We start from the raw sequence: 12,000 nt of genomic DNA, 5'->3' as shown, positions 1-12,000 counted from the left end.
AGAACCAAAGGAACATCCACAGAAAGACACCAAATAGAAAACCTCTTCCATTTGGATAAGTAGAATTTCCTAGTAGTAGGTTTCATGGCTTCCTGCAGGACTTGCAGCACATCTTCAGAAAAAAATGCGTCTATGAGGGATCAAAACCCCATCACCTACCATGTTAGTTGAAGCATGGATAGCTGGGCATGGATGACAGATCCCTTGTCTTGTGTAATGAGATCCACCCTGTGAGGTAACTTGTGATGATTGTCCCTGGCTAGATACAGAAGTAGAGGGGAACCAGTGCTATCATGACCAAAAGGGAGTCACCAGCAAGATTTGTGGGAGTATCCTGTTAAATCTTGAACAGTATTTTCGTAATGAGAGGAAGGAGGGGGAATGCATAAAGAAACATCCCCTTCTCATAGAATGAGGGGGCGTCCATCTTCCACATCAGAGGACCTGGGACTGTGGCACAAAACAGAGGAAATTGTCTGTTTGGGGGGGGGGTAAATGATCCACTTGGTGAGTACCCTGCTAGTGAATAATATCCAGAAACACATCCCTGTGAAGTATCCATACATGGGACTGATTTAAGGACCTGCTCAGATTGTCCTCCATAATGTTCTGACTGGAAGGGATATAAACCGCCTGAAGAGTGACTTGATACTTGACAGCAAGATCCCATATCATAAGTGCCAACTGGCAAAGAAGGGTGTGTCTCATTCCTCCCTATTTGTTGTTATACCACATCACTGTGACATTGTCTGTGAATACCTTGAGAGGCCCTGGAGAGAAAGAGGATAAAAGGCCTGAAAGGCTAGCAGAAGAGCTTTCATATCCTTGATGTTGATGTGCTCCATCAGCTGGTGAGGCGACCACACCCCATGTACTTAAGGGGGAGCCAAAAGTTGTCTCTAACCTATGTCTGAAGTGTCTGTGAACAATTTCTGAGAGGGAAAAGGGGGATAAAAAGGGATCCCTGGGTTCAGAGACAACTGCCAAATCCAGCAGTGAAGTTCCTGTTTGAGACAAGGAAGAAAAGGACCTACAATGTGTAGAAGATGTGCATGTTGAAGCCACAATGACTTCAGAAACCACTGAAACTTTCTGATGTGAAGTTTGGCCAGAGGAAGCATTGGAATGGTGGATGCCATGAAACCCAGAGCTCTCAGAAACTCCCTGGTGGTAATGGAAGCCCGAGGAAGAACAGTGAGAAAGAAAGAAATGAGACTTAAGGCCTTTGGGCAGGGCAGGGGTGCTATCATAGACACTGGTTGAATCCAGCAACCCTGAAAAACATGATCGTGAGGAGGAATCGGAGAAGTCTTTGTGAAATCTATTGTGCATCCCAGGCTCTAAGGAAGGGAAAGAGCAAAATGAAGATTTTGCAAGAGAGTCTCTGGAGAGGATGCCTGAATCATCAGATTGTCTAAGTAATGAAAAAATTGGATCTCTCAAAGTCTGCAAAAGGCAGTCACACAAGCAAGGCATTTGGTGAACATCCTTGGGGCAGTAGAAAGTCAAAAGGGCAAAGCAGAAAACTGAAAATGCCAGGAAGAAATAGAGAAACACAAACTTCATGAAAAGAGGATGCATCAGAATGTGGTGATAAGCTTCCTTGAGATCCAGGACAGCATATATTTCTGAGAGAGGAGTAGAGGAAACAGAATCTGAAGAGACAACATCCGAAAGGAAGGCACTTTTAAAAAAGTGTTTAGATGAGGGAGGTCTAGAATAAGTCAAGCACCCTCTTTCCTTGGCACTAGAAACAGCCTGGAGTAGAACCCTTTGGGACACAGACACCTCTTGAATAGTACCCGGAGTCAAGAGAGTTTGAAGAACCTCTGGGGAAAAAAGGGAAGCTGTTCCTGAGGAGGTTGAGGAATGCCCATAAAATAAGGGTGGGATTTCCACACCATCAATTACCCACGACGAATGATAGACAGAACCCAAGATTCTTGGGTGATCTGAAGCTAAGCAGGAAGAGAAAAAGAAAGGTGAAGAGAGAGGGGAATGTGGCTGGGAGGAGATGGATAGTCATACAGCACCTGGTTTGACTGGAAAGGAAGGCTTTGGAAACCCTTGAAAACTGAGTAGCCTTAGCAGGAGGAGCCCGTTTGAACTCTTCTTGCCTTTAGTAGGATGGGAATGTCTATGAACAAAGGCAGGCTTAGCAGGATAGTTCCTCTGAAATTTAGGCACAGGAGAAACAAAAACATGTTGAAGCTCCTGTAAAGACTTACCCTTATCCTGAAAGGATGTATACAGACCAGCAGCAGCTTCCCCAAACAAAAGTTTATGATCCAGGGGAGCAGCCAGCAACTTAGCTTTAATATCATCAGGTAGAGGCTGGAGCTTAAGCCAAGAATACCTCCTCATAACTGAATCAAAAACAGCTGCCATAGAAGTGGCATCCGCCACATCATAACTACATTTAATAGAATGGTGAATGACTTGAACAGATGTCCCTAGCAAGGAAAGAACAGAAGGTTTACCCTCAGACTCAGGAAAATCAAAAATAAGTTAACAGGCCTGAGAAGGAAGAGCTAACACATACCTAGACATTTGGGTCTGATAATTAAAAGCCCTAAAACCTAGGACAGCAGAAATGTAAACCTACTTACCCATCCTGCCCATAGTTCTAGTATATTTGTCAGAAGGCAATAACTTGAGTGAGTGAAGCAATTGAAAAAGGTTTACCAAAGGTTACAGAGACCACAGAAGGGTCTGCAGCAGGATCCTCAGGCACCCTATCAGGCTTCATGGGAGCAGGGGGTAAATAATCAGCAGCATAAGAGGCACTGATAAAAAACAGCCAGCAAAGCAGCCAAAACAGGAGGAATAGCCACAGATTTAGGAGACTCCAACTATAGCAACTCATAGTACCTCCTATGGATATCATGGACATGAGCACAATCATCCTAGAGAGCGGATTCCCAAAGGAAATTTCCTCAAAAGGAGCAGCTGGACTACTAGATTCCTCTTCCTCTGACCCATAGTCCAAAGAAAAAGTAATTTGAGTAGAATAAGTCAGGGATTCATCTTTAGAATCTGACTCGGTGTCAGAAGGATCCTGTTCTCTAAGCTTTTTAAGGGGAATACAGGACCAAGGAAGAGCAGGAACTGAAACCCAGTGAGGAGGATTTAAAGACATTAAAGCAGAAAACCCCTGAGTGAAAGCCTGACATTCACTTTGAGAATCCTTAGGGGCAGAAAAACATGTTTAAGTTTTTGTTTCTTTTTCAAGGGAATGGCCCCTCAAACAACAGAGAAGACTCAGACCCAGGATGGCAGTCAAGAACTGTAGTAGGAACTTCTTCCCCAACTAAAATTTGAATAACTCCTCTATGCCTCTCGGAAAAAAATCAACTATGGTTCCCCCTGAACATTAAAGATGGATGTCTGCAAAGTGTCATCGGACATGCTGCCAATCAGAACCTCACCGGCCTCCAACATGGTCATGGTAGCAGAATCTAACAACACAGCCCAGCAAACCTCTGGGTTTGTAACAACCTCAGGAGAAACACCTTGCAAAGGCTGGATAGTGGAAGATTCCAGTTGCACCTTTTTCACCTTCTTCTTCCCTAACAACTGACCCTCACAGCAGGAGATTCCATCCATTGTATCTTTAGTAAGAAGCTTAAGATGCTGGTTCTCAAGATACAAGGAAAGGGAAGAAAATCTACTGCAAACGGTTTTTGGAATGAACTCCTGGCAAATAGAATAAGATGTATAGTCATTAGACGCTCCTTGACAAAAAAGACACTTATAGAGGTAGTTTGTATGGGGAATCTGTTTACCACTCTGGCGTTTACCCTTCACGGATGACATTAACCCAAAGGAAAACAAACAGGGCACTTATCTGCAATCAGGCACAGGTAAACACTGGAAAATGAAATGCATTTAACTGGCAAAATGGACGCATGTAAAAAGACTGACAGTGAAAAAATGAATTTGGACTGGTGGCAAAGAAGTTCTGTTAATGGTAAGCCTGAACATCACCTGTATGCCCCACAGTACACAAGGAACATTGAGTGACATTCAGGCATACCTTTTAAATGCAACAGGAAGTCTTTAGTATTATAGCCGGATGAAGGGCTTCCATGGCAGGGAATCCCGAAGGTTACGAATACTGCAGCAGTGAATGTCAGGACAAATAACTGTACTATGTTCATCATATTGATCACTGCTGCAATAGCTTTAGCTATCTGCATAGATTACTCTAGCTGTCTACACTTGGGAGGAAGGAGAGTAGTGCAGCATCCCTTGGAGAATGGCCCTAGCAAACCCTGATCTGGACCTAGAGAAGGAGTCAAGCTAATAGTATTTTGTAAAAGTATGTACAGAGGACCAAATAGCAGCTTCTAGAATACTTCTGGAATGGAACCTTTTCCAAAAAGCCATAGCTAAAGAAGGCAAGGCTTTGGTAGAGTGGGTCTCGACCCTACCTGGAATAATTTTGTTATGGTGAGTACAGCAGAAGGTAATAGCCTTAGACAACCACGTGAAAATAGTCTGTTTTGATACAGGTTGTCCCTCCTTACAATCACAAGAAATGAACTGATCTGAAGATTTAGTTATGTCGCGATAGTACCCTAGTTGTCTGTGGACATCCAAGAAATGTAGTATCCTTTTTCCTCATGTTTATGTTCAGGAAAGAAAATGGGGAGATAAACATTTTAGGTTAAAGTAAACTCGGATATTACTTTAGCCATACAAGAAGAATTAGTTCTCAAAGAAACCTACCTCTGTGGAAAATGAGACAGGATTGACTCACTGCAAGTGCTTGGAACTCAGATATCCTTCTTGCAAAAGTCAGAACAATCAGTAAAACTGACCTTTATGTTAAGAACCTCAAATCAGCCGTGTTAGCTTGTTCAAATGACTCAAGTGTTAGCTTTGCTGACATAAAATTAAGATCCCAAGAAGGAGCCACCAGTTTTCTTGGAGGCCTCTTATGCAAAACGCATTTAAAAAACATTTTCAAATGAGACTGCTTTGAAAGAGGAAGATTCTTGGGCAGACATGCTGAAATAGCCAATAAATGAACCTTGACAGAGGAATAAGAAAGGTCATAGGATAGTAACTCACAACAATTGCAGAACCAGAAAACAGCTAGCCTTATGGCACCAACCAGAAAACCTCTTCCATTTGCTAATAATAATAAGATTTTCTAGTAGCTGGCTTCCTTGTCTCTATTAGTATCTGCTGTACATCTTCAGTAAGCAGGTGTCTAAAAAGAATTATGATCTTATCATCCAGGCAGTCAGTTGATTGATGAAAGAATGTATCAAACACCCCTGTTCTTGTGTGAGTAGATCCAGTCTGCGGGGAAGCTTGTGGTAATTGTCCCTGACCATTTTCAACAGAAGGGAAACCCATGGTTGCCTGGGACAGAATGGAGTCACCACAATGATCCATGAGATTCCTTCTGCATCTTCAGAATTACCCTGGATATTAATGGAAAGGGTGGAAAAGGTGTACAGGAACATTCTTGTCCAAAGAAAAGAAAAGGCAACTGTTTTCTAGGCCTTCTTGCTTGGAGTCCTGGAGCAGAATCTTGTCAGCTGACTGGTCAGACAGGAGGCAAATAGGTCTACTTAAAGGAAAACAATGGGATATTAAATACAATTGCTCTATCTGCTGTTTCCTTAAGTCCCCCTTATGTGCTACAGGCAAAAAAAAAAAATAACTACAGCTTTAAAATAAACTGATCTAAACAGTTTTAAACCTGAGCTTCCTAAATCTCCGTACTATTTGAGCTTCCGTTTTCAAACCAAAAACAAAAATGTCTACTTGGCTCTTAAATAATGATGTCACATCTGCCACTGCTCCTCAAGTCGATCCCTGGAGGTTTCCACCCCCAAAGTGACGTAAACTCTGCCTTATTTCCATGCTGCATTGAACCTCCTGTGATCCTCCCACATTGTGATGTCATTGCAGCCTTGGCCAGCCCACTATTACCCTAATAAAACAGAGTAGCTGCTGTGTGGAACTTCTTTTCTAGCGAGGTGAATGCTATCGGCTCCATTTTGTGTGAAGGACCTGCTGGAAGTTGGGATTGCCTGTCTTTTCTCGAGCGTTGGAAGACTTCAGTTAGTAAGGTAAGTTATAAATGTAATTTTACATGTCCATGTGTCCCTAGCAATGATATTTGTCATTATAGTCGACTTAATGCTTAGAAGTGTGGCACGCTTTGTTTAATTTGTAGTATTGCCGATTTTATTTATTATTAATTCTGTACTTTTGATGTTTTTAATATTTGTGTGCTCCGGTTGTTTTTTTGTGTAATTGGCATCCTTATTCTCGAGTCGGAAGCTAGGGGCAGGCTAAAATTAATATTTTATTTGTTATTTGTATTTGTTGTTGTTAGTATTTGTAAGTAGTACGCTGAAACCCACATTGTCCTAAAGTGCGCGTGAATGGGACAGTATTTGTTTGTTGCTTTGTTCGATCGGCGCATGTTTTATAAATTTACTGTGAAGGGCTGTTTATGTAGACTGGTCTCTAGTGAGGAATTTTGTTTATTTTTTTCGCTTTTTTTTTTCCTGGTTAATGGTAGAGTTTGCGTGTTTTGTTTAGTTTTTCCTGGTTAATGGTCGTCACAGCACAACTCCGGTTAGCAGCCTATTGTGTTTTATTTATTTATCCTGACATAATGTAAAATGAAAAGCCATCAGGCAAAAATGTGAACAGTAACATCTTATGAAACACTCGAAATGAAAGAATAGAGCCAGGAGTTAAACTAATTGTTATATAGAGACTATATAGTAAAAAATATATATATTTTACTATATAGTCTCTATATAACAATTAGTTTAACTCGTAATCTATTCTTCGTTCGAGTGTTTCAACAGTTTGTGAAGTCCTTTTCGTTCGTCGTTAACAGTAACATCTTAGCAAGACGCTTCACATAAATTCAAAAGCTGCTTTGGAGAAAACTTATTTAAAATTAAAACGAGGCCATCTCCAAGTGGAAAATACTCCGGACGTTGTAATTCTGCCTGGAAAATGTATCGACACATGATAATTCGCGCAAAATGAATATGTGGCAAACATTATGTACCATATTACTTTATTTTTACTTTGTTGACCAGCTTAATTTACTGTTCCGAGGAGCATGTTCAGTCACAACCAGAATGCAAATATACAGAAATGCAGAGTTGCTTGATTACACACGTAAATCAAACGCTGAACGCCGAGAATCAAGGAGCAAAAACTGTAGCTAAAAACACTGGTATAAAATGTCAGCAAACAGTGAGCAAGTTTGAGCGCTTTCACCCATAGAAGGTGGGCTTCATCATAGTAGCTCCATGATTTAAATAGTCAATTTGGCGGCAACTAATAAGGTCTAATTCTAACGATTAATATTTTATGTTTCAAGTATGGTTTGTTTAGATATTAGATTGTTTTGTGAAATGCGTTTGCCATGGAACTTGCAGTACTTTAGGACCTGACATTCTTGAAAGCATTATAGCTTTAAATATAATTTTTATTAGTTCTCGGCGTTCAGCGTTTGATTTACGCCATTCATCTATTTTCTTCTGTATTCACGCTGCTGGTTTTCTGTTTACACATGTGAGACACATCGTTTGAAAACTAGTTCTTGTCGGATTTAATGGTAGATTGTCTGGATCTGTTCTCATTTTGCTTTAAAATGTGCATTTTGTGAAGTTTGTGACTCCGTGAAAAAACACAGTGAGCACTCAACAAACGCTATCAAGTATCATAGTTAGATTTTTTTTCTTTGAATAAAATGCATGCTACTACAAGTTTTTGCAGGGCAACTTTCTGAAGATTAATATTTGAAAGATATCTCTAATTTAGACCTTTTGTCTGTCTTGATTATTTCAGCTTTGCCCTCTCTGACTAAAACTTCCAAATAACTGTGCTGGTCCGTATGCTAGCTACACACCCATGCAAGGCAACATATTTACTCAGGTTGTTTATGTCCAGATAGCCCTTGCCTGTTTTGACATATGGGATTACCACCCTTTCAGATGCAGGACAGCCACACCTGGGACCAGTACAAAGTGTTTTTTTCTTTTATTTTGCCCAAATAAAAGTTCACCCTTGCAGAATTTCAGTTGTTTCTGCTTCACATCGTATTAAAATATTTCAGACATAAACCTTGTTTGGTATAACTGCTAATGAAAAGAAAATATATTTTTTTGTTCTGTAAACTGAAGACATTTGTCAGTTTGCTATGTTCATGTTTTTCACATAACAGAATTGCCCAATATATACAGTCCAACATTAAGAGGAATAGGTGGTAACCTTGTTGTAAAATCAACAGATAACAGCTTTCAGTTTCTGCCCTGACAGCGATGGGCTTTACGGGTGTGTCCTTGGCAACTAACTGCTAGCATAGCATAGTCTGACACGGGTAGAGATGTTGCTAATATAGGGCACACATTTGACATTTTTAACAAATGCAAATACATTTTAAAACAGTGATGATTATCTTTTGTAGTTCAGCAAGTGTTATCTGCATAACAGGTAATAAACAACAATTTTGAAGGCTAATCTTACACTTGTTTGGACTATTTATTTTTCCCAGTTACTGAACATATACAGTAGTAAGATTTGTTCTTGAGACTATACTGATCTTATTAGTATTGTGGTTAGCTATACTAGTTTTTGTTAGTGTTTCTCTTTTTATGCCCTGGGAGTTCTTAGTCATTACTCTTAAGATAGTGGTATATAGAGATAGAGAAGAGGTATACGACCGTCATTAAAATTACTGCATCATATTTTTCTTACATTAAAATTTACATAGATTTCAACGTACTTTATAATGAAGTGCTAATCTGTGTAATGCTTATGCTTAGCTGTAAACATTTGTGCGTAACTACCAGAGCAATTCTTTAACTGTATTTCTGTATGTTTGAAGAATTTCTCCTCAGGACTCTGATAAAAATAGTTTATGCTTTGATGAACTCTCCTGGTAAACAAATATTAAATGATTAAAACATGTAATGTTTCAGCAGTAGAAATGCAGTGTTTACAGTAGTTCAGTTTTTAGTTACGAGTACTAGCTCTAACTACTACACCAGCAGTGGGTTTGTAGTTGATCCATTCATTAAGTTCAGTGATTTCATTAGTTTTGTATTTTTCAACAAGAAGACTGAGATTTGCTTCAGATTACTATTGCAGATTTTAACTGGATCTAAAGTGAACTATTACAAAGTTCTACATATTGCAGTATTTTGTAATATTGTGGTGAATCTCTACATAACACCTATGTTCAGGCTTACTTCATCTCCTCTGGCATTACCACCTAATATCACTTCACTGGGGAGGGGGGGGGTCACTCTCCAAGAGAGGAATATCTACCGGTATGTAACCATCTTGTGTCTGTACAGAAGGGTTAAGAATGAAGTATTCTTTGGCCATCCTCAATAACTGGTTTTGATTTTGCACTAATTTTCTTTTCCCAGGCTGACACCACTTGCATACTGTTCAGTGTATGCACCAACAACCTCATAATGGCTACTGAGCACCACTTTGTATCTAATTTTTTTAGGTCTTTTCCCTAATGACCATCAGATACTACTTTCCTTTTGGTTTATTTGTCTCTCTGTCCTTTGGAAATCAAGAGCTGTCCACCATCCATGAGGGGTTAATTTTTTTCAATGCTCCAATTAGCACCCCTTCCCCACCGACCTAAGAGCAAAGGCAGTTTTGCATTATGTTGGACCCACGTGGATGCATGCTTCCTGTTGCAGGTCCTACCACTGTGTACTTCCAGATGGGCTTAGGCCAAACACAGTCAGGAATTTGCTCTTCTCCACATGACACTTTTGCAGTGGGATTCCACCACCTAGCACAGCTGAACTGATATTGGACACTCCCTGCTATTTCTCCTCAAACAACTGGTCTAGTGCCTAAGTTGCTAATCAAACATGCCTCATTTGGCTGTAATCATGGTAAAATCCTCTTGGTTGCAGAGATAGTTTTGGTTCACTAATCTACCATGTAGGAACACAGTCACCTTTCAGGGTAGACAGAAGTATGTGCTCCTGTGGGTAGTTTACTGGTGTCACTGCGGATTGCTGTTGTAATCCTTGTAAATATATTGCAAAATGACATCAGTAACTGGTTATTTTTCTTTCCTTTTTCTTTTGGCTGTTCCCGTTAGGGGTCGCTACAGCGGATCGTCTGTTTCCATTTCTTCCTGTCCTCTACATCTTGCTCTGTCACACCAACCACCAGCATGTTCTCTCTCACCATATCAATAAACCTTATATTAGGCCTTCCTCCTTTCCTCTTACCTGGCAGCTTCATCCTTAGCATCTTTTTCCCCAATATATTCTGCATCCCTCCTCAACACGTCCAAACCAATGTAATCTTGCCTCTCTGGCTTTGTCTCAAAACCTTCAAGCATTTTATTTTATGCAGTCATCTGGAGTCTGCTGAGGTTAACATCTCCGCAGTGTGTGGGGATTAGGACCATGCCTGTGAACCGCTTGGATATGTTAGCCATATTATGTGAAAATGCTGCATAGCTGAGCTGGGACTTTTATAAGAGTGCTATGTAGGTGGGATTTTAGCATGACGAATATGGTCCATATATGGTCTTTGTCCTAACAGATGGTAATAACTCTGTCTTATGTTACACCTGTACCAGGAATATAATGCATGTCTACTCAACAGATAATTAATGTGATGCAATTTCCCACCTACACAGTAGGTGTTTGTTTCTGATTTTTTTTCATTCTGGTGCTTGTACATACCAGCAAATGTTACTGAATGGTTGTTTCAGGGAAATCTTTCATTCTGGTGCCTGTGCATACATTATATTGAAGGGCTCGCATGGCTGAATGCTTCATTTTGGTGGTTTTAATACTAGCTAATCTTACAGACGTTTCATTTGGGGAAGCATTTAATTTTGGACATTGTGCATACCTCAACATTCCACTGAAGGGGTTGCTTGGGTGAAGTGTTCATGCTGGTGGTTGCACATACTAGGAAATGTTACTGAAGGCTTGTTTGTGGAAACGTTTCATTTGTGTGCATGTATACCTAGACATAATTACGAGGATGTTGCTTGGGGTAATTCATTGTGTATCAGGGAACTGCTTGTGCATACATGATCTCACTGCTGAAGTGACTGCTGGGCCAATTTGTGTCATTTGGGTGCCTCTGCAGACAGAATGCACACACCAGTAAACATGAGTATCCTAGCAGTAACAGCCTTTACAATACAGCAGAGAGAAATGCATTCTTGAAACAAACAAGATTTAACTTGCTATGGTTGCAGACACAATGCCAGGATACTCAGAAGCCGGGGGCAGAATTAATTAAGAATGGCGTCCTGGGACTGGGAGGCTTTATAAATTTAGGGAGGGAGGCTTAGCACCTATTCTTATTACATCTGAATTACCCTGAATAATGTCCCAATTTTTATTAATAGAAGTAATACCTTTTGTGTGTGTGAGTGAGTGCAAGCAAGGGGGCTAGTGTCTGTGTGTGAGAGTGCCAGCAAGGGGGCTAGTGTCTGTGTGAGTGAGTGCCAGCAAGGTGGCTAGTGTCTGTGTGTGAGTGAGTGCCAGCAAGGTGGCTAGTGTCCGTGTGTGAGTGAGTGCCAGCAAGGGGGCTAGTGTCTGTGTGTGAGTGAGTGCCAGCAAGGGGGCTAGTGTCTGTGTGTGAGTGAGTGCCAGCAAGGGGGCTAGTGTCTGTGTGTGAGTGAGTGCCAGCAAGGGGCTAGTGTCTGTGTGTGACTGAGTGCCAGCAAGGCGGCTAGTGTCTGTGTGTGAGTGAGTGCCAGCAAGGGGCTAGTGTCTGTGTGTGAGTGAGTGCCAGCAAGGGGGCTAGTGTCTGTGTGTGAGTGAGTGCCAGCAAGGGGGCTAGTGTCTGTGTGTGAGTGAGTGCCAGCAAGGGGGCTAGTGTCTGTGTGTGAGTGAGTGCCAGCAAGGGGCTAGTGTCTGTGTGTGAGTGAGTGCCAGCAAGGGGGCTAGTGTCTGTGTGTGAGTGAGTGCAAGCAAGGGGGCTAGTGTGTGTGTGACTGCAACC

The sequence above is a fragment of the Protopterus annectens genome, chromosome 3.part1 (assembly GCF_019279795.1).
Source record: "Protopterus annectens isolate FY-2018-M chromosome 3.part1, PAN1.0, whole genome shotgun sequence".
In the NCBI taxonomy this organism is placed as follows: Eukaryota; Metazoa; Chordata; order Ceratodontiformes; family Protopteridae; genus Protopterus; species Protopterus annectens.
This window is presented reverse-complemented; position numbering follows the sequence as displayed.